The 15,316-nt window shown below is 37.7% G+C and overlaps 1 long non-coding RNA gene across 6 annotated transcripts in view; it reads left to right on the top strand.

Annotated features, from left to right (window-relative positions):
* Positions 1 to 15,316, top strand: part of LOC129652816 (uncharacterized) — a 51,148-nt gene that overhangs the window by 8,430 nt on the left and 27,402 nt on the right. For 3 of the 6 annotated variants that reach the window (XR_008714796.1, XR_008714791.1, XR_008714794.1), the window contains exon 3: positions 3,019 to 3,125. This is a non-coding gene — a long non-coding RNA (uncharacterized LOC129652816). Of the gene's footprint in view, positions 1 to 3,018; positions 3,126 to 3,657; positions 3,717 to 6,731; positions 8,482 to 10,897; positions 12,219 to 15,316 lie in introns of those variants that run through there. The other 3 variants (XR_008714793.1, XR_008714792.1, XR_008714795.1) reach the window with 3 other exon arrangements.

Raw genomic sequence — 15,316 nt, 5'->3', positions numbered from 1 at the left:
CAAGGAGTGGTGGCGAAATGATACCTTAGCAAAATTTGGCAACTAAGAAATAGCTGGAGAACAGATTCTCCTTTGACTAACCTATGCTCATGAGAAATTGAAGATGAAAAATATTTTAGATGAAACAAGATAAAAAGTTTACTATTATATATGTTCTAGTAAAAGCATACTTTTTACTAGAATTACTAGACGAGATGGCAAGAATACACAGAAGAACTGTACAATAAAGGTCTTCATGACGCAGATAACCACAGTGGCGTGGTCATTCACCTAGAGCCAGACATCCTGGAACGTGAAGTCAAGTGGGCCTTAGGAAGCATCACTACAAACAAAGCTAGTGTATATGATGGAATTCCAGCTGAGCTATATCAGATCCTAAAAGATGAGGCTGTTAAAGTGCTACACGCAATATGACAGCAAATTTGAAAAACTGAGCAGTGGCCCCAGGACTTGAAAAGGTCAGTTTTCATTCCAATCCCAAAGAAAGGCAATGCCAAAGAATGCTCAAACTACTGTACAGTTTCATTCATTTCACATGGTAGTGAGATTATGCTCAAAATTCTTCAAGCTAGGCTTTGGCAGTATGTGAACCGAGAACTTCCAGATGTTCAAGCTGGATTTAGAAAAGGCAGAGGAACCAGAGATCAAATTACCAACATCTGTTGGATCATTGAGAAAGCAAGAGAGTTCCAAAAAAATCTACTTCTGTTTCATTGCCTATGCTGAAGCCTTTGACTGAGTGGATCACAACAAACTGGAAAATTCTTAGAGATGAGAATACCAGACCACCTTACCTGCCTCCTAAGAAATCTGTATGCAGGTCAAGAAGCAACAGTTAGAACCAGACATGCAACAATGGACTGGCTCCAGATTGGGAAAGGAGTAGGTCAAGACTGTATATTCTCACCCTGTTTATTTAACTTATACGCAGAGTGTGTGTGTATGCTTAGTTGCTCAGTCATGTCTGACGCTTTGCAACCCCATGGACTGTAGACTGCCAGGCTCCTTACTGCATGCAAAATGCCAGGCTGCATGACTCACAAGCTGGATTCAAAATTTCCAGGAGAAATATCAGCAACCTCAGATGTGCAGATGATACCAATTTAATGCCTGAAAATGAAGAGGAACTCAAGAGATGAAGCTGAAAGAGGACAGTGAAAAAGCTGGCTTAAAACTCAACACTCAAAAAATGAAGATCATGACATCTAGTCCCATCACTTCATGGCAAATAAATGGGGAAAACATGGAAAGAGTGACAGACTTTCTTGGGCTCCAAAATCACTGGGGATAGTGACTGCTGCTGCTGCTGCTAAGTCACTTCAGTCGTGTCAGACTCTGTGCGACCCCATAGACGGCCGCCCACCAGGCTCCGCCGTCCCTGGGATTCTCCAGGCAAGAACACTGGAGTGGGTTGCCATTTCCTTCTCCAATGCATGCAAGGGAAAAGTGAAAGTGAAGTTGCTCAGTCGTGTCCAACTCTTTGTGACCCCATGGACTGCAGCCCACCAGGCTCCTCCATCCATGGGATTTTCCAGGCAAGAGTTCTGGAGTGGGTGGCCATTGCCTTAATTAAATAACACTTGCTCCTTAGCGGGGGTGGGGGGGTGGGGGGGAGCTATGACAAACATAGACAGCATATTAGAAAGCAGATGTATCAATTTGCCAACAAAGGTCTGTATAATCAAAGCTATGCTTTTTTCCAGTAGTCATGTATGGTTGTGAGAGTTGTACCATAAAAAAGGCTGAACACTGAAGAACTGATGCTTTCCAACTGTGGTCTTGGAGAAGAGTCTTAAGAGTCCATTGGACAGCAGGGAAATCAAATCAGTCAATCCTAAAGCAAATAAGCTCTGAATATTCTTTGGAAGGACTGATGGTGAACCTGAAGCTCCAATACTTTGGCCACTGGTTGCCAAGAGCCAACTCATTGGAAAAGACCCTGTTGCTGGGAAAGATTGAAGGCAGGAGGAGAAGGAGACGTCAGAGGATGAGATGGTTGGATGGCATCAATGACTCAATGGACATGAGTTTGAGCAAACTCTGGGAGATGGTGAAGGACAGGGAAGCCTGGTGTACTGCAGCCCATGGGGTCTCAAAGAGTCAGACGCCACATAGCAACTGAACAACAACAAAAATAGTGACTACTGTTAAGAAAGAATTTATCCATCTCTGGAGTTTTTTGTACCCTCTGTTAAAGTGAAGTCACTCAGTTGTGTCCTACTCTTTGTGACCCCATGGACTGTAGCCTATCAGGATCCTCCGTCCATGGGATTTTCCAGGCAAGAGTGCTGGAGTGGATTGCCATTTCCTTCTCCAGGGGATCTTCCCAACCCAGAAATCTAACCTGGGTCTCCTGCATTGCAGGCAGACGCTTTACTGTTTGAGCCACCAGGGAAGTCAAAGAAATATATAGTATTTGATTTTATCTAAAGTGTTCTCAGAATTAAGACAGAAGTGATGTGTGTGTGTGTGTGTGTGTGTAAACTTCATCCCAGATAAAAGCAGAACTGTCAATGTAATATTTTTAAAATTAGCCTAAACTGGAAATTTTTGATATTTCTATTATTTAGTTCAATAAACTTTAATGATCTCTGACTATCTACCAAGTATTTTTCTAGATTCATGGAATATATCAAAGTACATAATTATTGATATTCTCTAATACCCATGAACCATACATTCTAGTGGACAAAAATGTGATTATTTGAAATAGTCAATTATTAATAATAGCATATTTACATTTTTCCCTCAAGGAAAAACTGTTGTCTTAAAACTTTCATAATGGATCTGCAGTATTCTGTTACCTGATATTGTTTTTAATGCTGATTTAACCAGAGATTTTATTATTCTTGCATGAACTAGGTTAGTTATGATAAAAATTCCTAAGCCATGAATTGTCTTATTCAATTAATATATTGCTCAGAATTTCAGTATATAAAATAGAGATGACGGTTGAACTGCCCTGGTTACAGTGGATCTGAAACCTCACCTACGTAGCTTCCCTTTTCTGCCCTCCAGCACTTCCTACCTCGAGGTTACCTCTGAAAAAGCTCCAAGGTTTCTCTCTGTTCCCAAGACATCTAAAGAGCATAATTTTAAACCCATTAAATAGATCATCCATGCAGGTAAGAGATTTTTCTGTTTCCTTTTTTATGACCATTTTCTTCAAATTTCTGAGACAAATTAAATACTTAAATGAAGTTAACGGTTGGTTTGAAATTAACTGCTGATATATATGTTTGAGTACACAGAGTTATTTAATAGTTCTTTGGGGTTTTCTTCAAGCTCTACTTCATTGAATTACAGAATCTCAAGGGTTGGAAATAGCTCTAGATAATTTAGCATAACCTCCCACTCAATGGAAGTCTCCCTTCTACAACATCCCTAACAGATGGTCACTTAGCTTCTGCTTGAACATTTCCCGCCATCAGAGTTCATTACTTTCTGAAACTATTTCATCTTGGCTAGCTCTGAATATTACAAATTTCTTTCTTTACTGATCCCAACTGTGTATCAGGGTGATTGCCAGTAGTTATTAAAAATTATTGACCTGATTTCTTTCATCTCCCCCTCACCTGTTCTGATTTATAGATCTTAATATACTTACATTCTTCAATGTGTATTCTACTCTCATAACATTTATGTCTTTATTCTTAGTGGGAAATTGTGGAGAATGCATTGACTTCAACAAATGTACGTGAGGGAGCAGTGTGCAGGTACACTACTCAGAAAGCCATCCCATAAGAATGTTTCTTGTAAGCTCAGGAATAAGTCTGATACCCAGGACCCATGAGAGGTTCCTACCTGAGGTCCTCTGAGTGGACTTCCTTTTAGATTAATCTTACGACTTTTCTTTTCCCCTACCTCCCTCTCCTCCTCTCCTTCTCCCTTATATGTGTGTAAGGGTGAGGAGGCTATTATATACAATAGTTAAATAGTAAGTTATTATCTAAATAGTATTAGCATAAATTATTAGCTACTGATGTTAATCTTTTCTATTCATATTTTAATAGAGGGGAATGAATGTAGGGAAGGACATGAAAAATAACTTGTCAAGTTTTCATTTATAATTGTGCTTATTCTGTTGCACACAGTTTTATAAAAGCAAAGCTTTCTAAATCCTCAGAATAAAACTTTGCTTATGTTATAATTTAATGATTAGTGAAGACATATAGATAGCCAAAAGACATATGAAAAGATGCTCAACTTTGTAAATTATTAGAAAGATGCAAATCAAGACTACAGCGAGATATCACCTTACACTAGTCAGAGTGGCTGTCATCAAAAAGTCTACAAACAATAAATACTGGAGAGGGTGTGGAGAAGAGGGAACCCCCTACACTGTGGGAATGTAAATTGGTACCGCCACTATGGAGAACAGTACAGAGGATCCTTAAAAAACTAAAAAGAGAGATTCCATATGATCCTGAAATCCAACTCCTGGGCATATATCCAAAGAAATATGTTCCAAAACGATACATGTACCCCAATATTCACTGTTTACAATAGCCAAGATATAGAAGCAACCTAAACGTCCAACAGATGAGTAGATAAAGAAGATGTGGCATATTTATACAGTGCAATATTACTCAAACATAGAAAATGAAATAATGCCATTTGCAGCAGAATGATTAGACTTAGAGATTATCATCCTAAGCAAAGTTAGCCAGAGAAAGACAGCTACCATATGATATCACATATATGATATAAATCTTCAAAAGATGCTGCTGCTGCTAAGTCGCTTCAGTTGTGTCCGACTCTGTGCGACCTCATAGACAGCAGCCCACTAGGCTCCCCTGTCCTTGGGATTCTCCAGGCAAGAACACTGGAGTGGGTTGCCATTTCCTTCTCCAATGCGTGAAAGTGAAAAGTGAAAGTGAAGTCGCTCAGTTGTATCCGACTCTCAGCGACTCCATGGACTGCAGCCTACCAGGCTTCTCCATCCATGGGATTTTCCAGGCAAGAGTACTGGCAGATTAACTTATATGTAAAACAGAAGGAGACCCACAGAAGTGGAAAACTTATGGTTGCTGAAGGGGAAGGAGTAGGAAGGGATAAGTCTGGAGTCTGGGATTAATATATGTATATACACTATTATCGGAGAAGGCAATGGCAACCCACTCTAGTACTCTTGCCTGGAAAATCCCATGGACAGAGGAGCCTGGTAGGCTGCAGTCCATGGGGTTGCAAGGAGTCGGACACAACTGAGCGACTTCACTTTCACTTTTCCCTTGCATGCATTGGAGAAGGAAATGGCAACCCACTCCAGTACTCTTGCCTGGAGAATCCCAGGGATGGGGGAGCCTGGTGGGCTGCCATCTATGGGGTCGCGCAGAGTTGGACACGACTGAAGCGATTTAGCAGCAGCAGCATACACTATTATATATAAAATTGGAGAAGAAAATGGCAACCCACTCTAGTGTTCTTGCCTGGGAAATCCCATGGATATACGAGCCTGGCAGGTTACAGTCCATGGGGGTCACAAAAGAGTTGAACATGACTTAGTGACTTAACAGCAAAACAAATATATAAAATAGTCAATAAGGACCTATTGAAGAGCACAAAGAACTATACTTAATATTTCTTTATAAGCTATAAGGCAAAAAGATCTGATCTGAAAAAAATATATATATACACACACACATAACTGAATTACTGCTGTACCACTGAAACTAACACAACATTATAAATCAACTGTGCATGTGTGCTAAGTCATTTCAGTTTATCTGACTCTTTGCAACCCTATGGACTGTAGCCCACCAGGCTCCTCTGTCCATGGGATTTTCCAGGCAAGAATACTGGAGTGGGTTGCCATGCCCTGCTTCAGGGGCTCTTCCCACCCCAAAGATTGAACACACATCTTCTGAGGCTCCTGCTTTGCAGTTGGATTCTTTACCCCTGAGCCACTGAGGAAGCCCGTAAATCAACCATACTTCAATATCAATACATAAGTAGTTTTTAAGAATGGAGAAGGAAATGGCAACCCACTCCAGTATTCTTGTCTGGAGAATCCCAGGGACGGGGGAGCCTGGTGGGCTGCTGTCCATAGGGTCTCAACAGAGTTGGACACGACTGAAGTGACTTAGCATGGATGCATGCATTGGAGAAGGAAATGGCAACCCACTCCAGTATTCTTGCCTGGAGAATCCCAGGGACAGAGGAGCCTGGTGGGCTGCCATCTATGGGGTCACACAGAGTCAAACATGACTGAAATGATTTAGCAGCAGTAGCAGCAGTTTTTAAGAAAAGATTAATGGAACATCTAAAGTTTAGATAGTTATCCATGCTAATTGTAGCTAAAGATAGAGAATGCCATATAAAATCCAGACATATTTGTCTATTTTTTTATTATGATTTCTTCATGTGGACTATCCTCCTCACCTACTTCTAAGTGTTCCAAGTCTTACTATGCCCGTGAATCTCTGCAAGCCCTAATATTTCCTTAATACTTTTCCTGAATATTATAATTTCCAATGAGCTCAGCTTCCCAAACTCCCATATTTGTGTTTAAAAACATTTGTTGAATAATTAATGGTTTGCCAAGCTTTGTAGTAGATACTACAAATAAAATGATGAAACTAAAATGTTCAAACAGCTTAAGTTCAGAGGGGACTAAGAAGGCAATCAAAAATTAGAAAATAGTGTGAAAATGCTATGACAGAAATAAAAACAGGGCTATTTTTGTGAAGAGACAAAGGACACTCAATTTTCCTGGCATGTGTTTCTGGCAGATACAGAGTGATCTAGTGCCCGGGTGCTGGGGAAGAAGTCTTGTGTCCTGAAGTGCTGGAGGACATCTCATTATATTGTAGCCATTTATTTATATGTCTATTGTAATACGTTATTGCTAGCAGTAAATTAGTGGCAGTAGTAATCAGAGACTGTTTCCAACCCATATGAGTTCAGTTTGTAGATTATCTTTTTGTCTTTGGACACCTTCAAGCTATGTGTGCAAACATAAGCATTAGTTACCTTCAGAGTCCCATCCAAAAATAAGCACCTATGCTTTTTCTTATTTATTTATTTATGACTGTGCTGGGTTTTCCTTGCTTCGTGGGCTTTCTCTAGTTGCCGTGAGCCAGAGCTACTATTCTTCAGTGCAGTGTGGGCTGCTCATTTCAGTGGCTTCTCGCTGCAGCACATGGGCTCTGGGGCGATCTGGCCTCAGCAGCTGCAGCACACAGGCTTGGCAGTTGTGCTCTAGGGCTTGAGAGCGCAGGCTCTGTAGTTGTGGTGAATGCACTTAGCTGCTCCCAGGCATGTGGAATCTTCTCAAACCAGGGCTCGAACCCGTGTCTCCTGCATTGGCAGGCAGATTCTTTACCACTGAGCCATCAGGGAAGTCCTATAATTTTTTGATTACATATTAATCTTTTTAGTATTTGATTTGTAATATTCTCCAAGAGTTTTGTTAGTTATATTGAACAGTTGTGTTTGGCCCAGCTTTTGTTAAGGTTGTTTTATTTCTGAATGTTTTCAGCTTAATTTTATGGCCAGTTTTTTCTTTTCTTATTGATGTTTATGCTTCTCAAATATTTATTATCAGTGATCACAATTTTAGATGTCTTTCACCCAAGCCATGCATATTTAAGGACTTAGTCTAATTTATACATTGCTCATTCTTCCAAAGTCAGTTGTGCTGTGTTCTTTGAAATTCCTACAGGTCTTTTCCAGCTTCCTGGGTTTGAAATACCTGGTTGAATATATTACATCTCACTTATATTTACTGTGTATTTTGCATATTGCCTCCTGTCTTGTAGTTGTTTAGTTTGGTTCTATTTGGTCCTAGCTTCCCAATCAATACCCACAGATAAACATTTCTAACACAGATGATGGCAAATAGCTATTTTACTTACATTGAATCCCAGGTTAATGTGATAAAACCAAATAATATATAAGAAATTTAAAAACTAATTCATAGCTATTAGCTAACTCATGCATAATCAGATCCGTGTATAGAAATGTTTTATATTATATTCACTGGAACTATCAGTAAGCTTTATTTGAAATCACACTACATCTCCACAAATTTTGTTTTGCTCATTTATCCAAATAAAATGCACAAGTTAAACTCAAACATCTTTTATTTCCTACAGTATAACCTCTACTCAGGAACATTCCTTCAAACAACAGATTTAAAATTTAAAACATGTTTGCCAACATTTAAAATTCCCCAAAGCTCAGATTAATTACCAAATGCTCTTGCATACTCAGCAGCAAGAGTACCCTGAGTGCAACAGACCTTATTTTGTACAGAATTGGCATGTTTTTGAACTTTGTGAACCCTCTGTAGACTTCTTATGCATGGCTTTCTGGCTAATTCATGAAAAGTTCATTTTGCAATAATTAAATGTTAGTCTAGGACTATAATCAACAAACTTTAAGAAAGTGTTGGAAATTATCAAGCAAATTTGGCCAATATAAATGAATTACATAATTAAGTTATATGACTTTCTTTAAAGGTAATTTAATACACAATGAGATTTCCTCAGTCAATCTCATAGTAATTAACATCTACTAATTGTCATGATAGTAAACATTTATTACTTTCTAAGAATTTAGTAGTGATCTCATCACTGAGGATATAGTGATGGTTAGTTCTAGTACTCACGAAGTTCATATTTGTGTAAGGCACAGTACACTCATGTTAGGTACTGGAATAGAGGGTACAGACATTTTTTTAAATATAGTATTTTTATTTTATTTTTAAGTTTTTTGGCTGCATGGCCTGTAGGATCTTAGTTCCCTAACCAGGGATCGAACCTGAGTCCCCTGCAGTGGTAGTGTGGAGTCTTAACCACTGGAAGTCCTGGGATGTAGCCTTTTCTGAAGAACAGGATAGATTAGGGAACACCTAAGGGAAAAATCAAGATTGGAGATGTCACTGAGGAATACTTGTAGGACTAGTGAATACTAGAGAAGGGAGCCTGGAAAAGGAAGAGGTAGGGAGAAAAGGGCAAGACCAAAGAGTTTGTGCCCAGTGGTATGAGAAAGGTTGGTGCAGTCATCATTATAACTAATTTGCTTAGATTAGTGTGGATGGCTTATATTGGCCAGTGCTGAGTTGAGTCTAGAAAATGGGCAAGAAAGAGTCAGATAATACTTTTAATTTTATACTAAGAGGATTACAATTTTTCTTTGATAGACATCAGAGTTGGTGACACATTTTTAAAGTATAATGATCTCTTTTTAAAAATATCTACTTACTTATTTATTTATTTGTGCTTGGTCTTAATTGTGGCATATGAACTGTTGGTGAGAGTATGTGAACTCTTAGTTGGGGCATGTGGAATCTAGTTCCCTGACAAGAGATTGAACCCAGGACCCCTGCATTGGGAGCATGGAGTCTTAGCCACTGAACCACCACAGAAGTCCCTCTAATAATATCTTGAGTAAGTGTGTAGGTCAGCCCAGTGAACTACCAGTCTTTTCCCTCTTGTCTTCTATCCACCCTGCCTTCCGTCCTATTTACTTGCTCTTCTTTTCCTCCTCTCTTCTTTCTCACCTACTGTCCTTCCGTACTCCCTTCTATACTTTATCTCTTTTCTCCTCCCCTTCCTCCTAATTTTCCCCTGCCTCAATAGATTACTTTGTATTACATTGTTTTTTTTTTCTATAAAATCTGATTATTTTAAAATATTTTAAACATTTAATGCTATGCCACAATATTGCTTTTTAATTTATTTGACAGTTTCAAGAATCTTTGAATCTATAAAGTTTAAAATAAAAATTAGTTATTTATCCATTGTAAGATACAAATTCCAATAACCAAAACAGAATAGAAAAAGAGTAATCCATCTAAACTAATCATTTAAAATATGTAAATAAGAATGCAATATTATTAGAAGAGTTAGTCTCCCAATTTTATGCAAATTACTTAATGATGTATGGCAAAACCAATACAATATTGTAAAGTAATTAGCCTCCAATTAAAATAAATAAATTTATATTAAAAAAAACTTCTAGTGGAAGTATAATACATACTGCTTTTTTATTTTTTAGGACACTTTCCTAATGAATGCTTATTTTGGTGCTAAATATTTTTCTTTCTGATGGTTCTTTAAGATTTAAACTTTTAAATGTACTAGTGATTCATTATTTTACAAACTATCAAGAAATGTACTTGAATTATACTTCTGTACTGTACAAGGTTTCCAAAGGTATCTGTATTTTTTAAAATAAGTTATTCCAGTAAAATGTTAAAGAGAAATGTTAGAGTAATTTCTGTTAGAATTAAATCAAATAGGTTTAAAGACTGTCTCAAGTATTGAGTGAAGATTTAATGGGACATTTGGAAAAAAAATCTCAAGGTTGGAGAAGATGAGTATTATGGCAGGGAAACTAAGATGTTACTTTTGAAGGATTATGTGACTTTCAATTATTTACTATGAACTAAGCTATTTAATTCTGCCCTCTTACTCAACCTGATGTCAGATTTTATACAGGTAAATGTCATCTGCTTTTATTATTCAGCAGCCACTTATTTGTATGATACCTTCCCTTAAATTACTATTTCTGAGTTGTATAGGAGGTTCCTTGGCAAGTTTGAACCCAGATATTTTATTTCCAAAGCCTCTAATGAAGTTGCCTGTTAATGCGACCACAGTGCCTAATAGAAACTGGATAATGTCTAAATATTGATTGTGATGTCTGTCACAGCTTTCCAAGTACTTCTATTTAATTCAGTTTAAAGAAATAAGGAGTAAGAAACTGGCAGATGAAGAGAGTTCATTTAATTTTGAAACATAATTCAGCATATTTGTGTAATATTAAAAATGAGAACTTAAGAATGTTATAGTCATATTAATAATAGTGTTGAATTATAAAACCATTGCTCTTCAACCCATGCTATATGTGGATTTGAGCCTTCTGTATTTTTTAATGGGATATATTTTAGTGAATTCAGCAAGCTGGCAGCATAGGCGCTTTCCACTGTTATCCCATCATAAAACATTGATTTTTGACTACCACTCATGGACAAACGTACTTTTATGGGAGTCCAGAAGTCCAGTGGCGAAGTTATAACATACTGTTGGAGCAAAAAACATACAAGGCAATTGAAGAAGGTAGGAATAGTTTTACTTCATCTACATCACCCCTCTCCTAAGACAGCTCAGTTAGTTCACTGATAAGGGAAACCTCTCAGCCCCCAGTATCTCCCAGAGAGAAAAATGAGTACACAGTGCATAAGCACCTAGCCTCCCCAGATGTGCAGGAGATGCCCAAGGCACCCACTTCTTCCTCATCCCACCAAGAGCACTATAGAGATGGGCTCAGCTGAGAAATTGGGAGAGGCTGGGCAGACAGCAACCAGGACTCAGAACTCTCTGGGGGACTGCAGGAATGTTGCAGACTCCATCAAGAAGACAACTTATGAGCTCTTCGGGACACCTCTGCTGTGGAGGCCCCAGCTACCCTATGGGCAAACCCACTGCTCCATGTGCTGCATCCCTTCCTGCCTCGTGGCTGACTCCCAGAGCAAGCATTTGTAGCTGAATTATGAACACATGCAGAAAACCTGCCCAACCCTGCAGGACTGGGAGAAAACACAGAAGCTGGAGCATTTCAGGGAACTGCCCTGGGGAACCCCAGTGGAAGGCTCTTGACACTTGACCTGGCTTTGCCGGGTTGAAAGGAGGCATATACTCTTAAGAATTCCCCCTGCAAGAGGGAATAAGAGATGTGAAAATGGGCATATCCATAGAAAAGGCCTGAGAGAACTTCAGACTGGGCTGACATGTAAAGGCATTTTTTTCCTAAAGCCAGTCAGTAAGGACTAGAGGAAGTGACTGCTGCTTCCAGCGTGAAGACAGCAGCGCAGTGTCCAAGGAACACTAAAAATCAAGGAAACGTGACGCTGCCAAGAAAACAGTAGTTTTCAGTAACCACTTTCAAAGAAATGGAGATCTATGAATTGCCTGACAAAGATGTCAAAATAATTGTTTTAAGGAAGCTAAAGAGCTATGAGAGAACATAGACACCTCAACAGGATGGGGAAAACAATACATGAACAAAACGAGCAGTTCCACAAAAAGATAGAAATTATAAAATAAAAGACAAATTATGGAGCTAAAGGAAACGAATACATGTGACAACATAAAAATGTAAGAAAGTGTAAAGCTAACTGGTAAAAGTACATATACAGTCAAACTCAGAACTCTATTACTGTAGTTTTGGCATGTAAATCACTCTTAACTGTAGAATAAAGGTTGAAATAATAAAGTATTACAAATAACTATATTTATAATGACTTGTTAATGAATATACAATATAAAAAATTACCTATTTTATATCAAAATATAAAATAAGGGACATAAAAGGGTATGTGACCAAAGTTGTTACCAACTTTAACTTATAAATATGTGATGAATTTTGCAAGCCTAGTGGTACACCATGAAACAAAAACTTATAGTGGATACACAAGAGAAAGAGAAAGAAAAGAGCATACCACTAAGAAAATCATCAAATCACAAAGCAAAACAGAAAGAGGAGAAGAAAGGGAGACTGAAATATAAAACAGTCAGAAAATGAACAGGATGGTGATAGAGAGTCTTTACCTATCAACGTGTGAGTGCACACTCAGCGGCTTCAGCCATGCCTGACTCTTTGTGACCCCGTGCCTGCCAGGCTCCTCTGTCCATGGGATTTCCCAGGCAAGAATGCTGGACTGGGCTTCCATTTGCTCCTCCAAGGGATCTTCCCAACCTGGGATATCAACCCTGTGTTTCCTGAATTGTAGGCAGATATTTTACCACTGAGCCACTGGGGAAGCCCTACCTATCAATAATTATGTGTAAATAGATCAAACTCTCAATCAGTATCTATAGGGTAGCTAAATATATAAACAAACAAACAGTAAAAAAACAAAACCCAACTATATTCTGCTTAAAGACTCACTTCGGCTTAAAGACACACATAAGGTGAAAGTAAATGAAGGGTAAAAGATCATTCCATGCAAGAAACAAAAGAGCAGAGTTAGGTATATCTATATTGGACAAATACATTTTAACAAAGTCTTTATCAAAAGATAAAGATCATTATAGAATGAGAAAAGTGTCAACACATCAAAAGGATACAATAATTTTAAGTATATATGTAGTCAGCATCAGAGCACTTAATTACATGAAATCGATTTTACCTAATATGAAGCAAAAAATAAACTACTTTTTCTGACTATAATGGCATAAAACTAGAAATAAATAACAAGAATCCTAGAAAATTTACATATATGTGGAAATTAACTAATACATTCCTGAATAACCAATAGGTCAAAGAAGAAATCAAACAGGGACTCTAAAAACATCCTCACACAAATGAAAATAAAAACACATCATATCAAAACTCAATGGGTGCAGAAAAGCAGTTCTGAGAGGAAAGTTTATAGCAATTAATGTCTCCAATAAGCAAAGAGAAAGATCTCAACCAACCTAATTTTATACCTCAAGGAATTAGAAAAAGAACAAAACTAACCCCAAGTTAGCTGACAGAAAGAAAAAAGCTCAGAACAGAAGTAAATGAAATAGAGATTGAAAAATAATACAAAAGAATAATGAAACAAAGAATTGGTATTTTAAAAAGATAAAAGACAAATCCTTATCTTGACTAGCCAAGAAAAAAAGAGAGTACTCAATAAATATAGTTATAAATGAAAGAGAAGACATTACAAGGATAGACAGAAATACAACGTATCATAAGACTTCACATGTGCTCAGTCCTGTCCGACTCTTTGTGACCCCATGGAATGTAGCCCACCAGGCTCCTGTGTCCATGGAATTTTCAAGGCAAAAATAATGAAGGGGGTTGTCATTTCCTCCTCTAGGCAATCTTCCCTACCCAGGGATTGAACCCTTGTCTCTTGAGGCTCTTGCATTGGCAGGCCAAGTCTTTACCACTGTGCCACCAGGAAAGGCCATCATGAGACTCTTGGGGCAAATTATATGCCAACAACCTAGAAGAAATGGATAAATTATTAGAAAACATAATCTATCAAGACTGAATCAAGAAATAGAAAACTGAACAGACCAAAACTGAGTAAGCAGATTGAATCATCAGTTAAACATACCCCAAAAAGAAAAGTTCAAAACCAGATTGTTTCACTGGCAAGTACTTCTAAACATTTCAAGAAGAATTCACAGCAGTTCTTCTCAGATTCTTTCAAATCACTGAAGTGGTGGGATCATTTAAAAACTCATTTTACAAGGTCAGCATTACCTTGATATTAATGCCAGATAAGGACATTACAATAAAAGAAAATTGTAGGGCAATATCCCTTTCAACGTAGAAACAAAAATTCTCAACAAAATACTTGCAAACCAAATTTAATAGCATTTTAAAAGGATCATACACCATGATCAAGTGGGATTTATCCCTGAGATACAAGGATGATTCAGCTTATGCAAATCAATAAGTGTGAGCACCACCTTAATAGAATGAAATAAAAATGATTTGATCATCTTATGAGATGCAGAAGAATCATTTGAGAAAATGATACCCTTTTATGATAAAAACTCAGAACAACTAGGCATAGAAGAAATGTACGTCAACATAATAAAGGCTGTACATGACAAATTTATAGCTTACATCATATTCAATGGTTTAGAAAAAAGGTTATTTCTCTAAGATCAGGAACAACACAAGGGTGTCCACCCACTCTTGCCACTTATATTGAACTTAGCCCTGGAAGTCCTAGCCCAGAGCAATTTGGCAAGGAAAATAAAGAAAAGTCTTCCAAATCAGAAAGGGAGAAGTAAAATCATCTCTGTTTGTATATGACATTGATCTTACACAAAGAAAACCCTGGACTCCATAAAAAACTATTAGAATAAATGAATTAAGTAAAGTTGCAAGATGTAAATCAACATACAAGATCTGTTGTGTTTCTGTATGTTAACAACAAAATGTCCAATAAAGAAATTAAGAGAACAACCCTTTTTATAATAGTGTCAAAAAGAATACTACATTTTGGAGTAAATTTTACCAAGATGTGATCTAATCAAGGAAAGCTATGAGACATTGATTTAAAAAATTAAAAGACACAGATAAATGGGAAGATATCTCATGCATCAGAAGGATTAATATGTTAAAATGTTCTTACTACCCAAAGCCATCTGCAGATTGAATGCAATCTCTATGAAAATTTCAACAAAACTGGAAAAAAAGAAGGGCAGCGGGAGCTTAAACACAGAAAGAGAAGACCATGTCAAAATGGAAGCAGAGATTGGAGTGGCAGCTACAGTCAAAGAACGTGGCTTGTTTCCTCCTTGCTCTAACATGGCGTTATTAAGAGGTGAAGTTTGAAAGAGCTGGCCAATTTGCA

Source organism: Bubalus kerabau, chromosome 5, assembly GCF_029407905.1.
Source record: "Bubalus kerabau isolate K-KA32 ecotype Philippines breed swamp buffalo chromosome 5, PCC_UOA_SB_1v2, whole genome shotgun sequence".
In the NCBI taxonomy this organism is placed as follows: Eukaryota; Metazoa; Chordata; class Mammalia; order Artiodactyla; family Bovidae; genus Bubalus; species Bubalus kerabau.
This window is presented reverse-complemented; position numbering and strand designations above follow the sequence as displayed.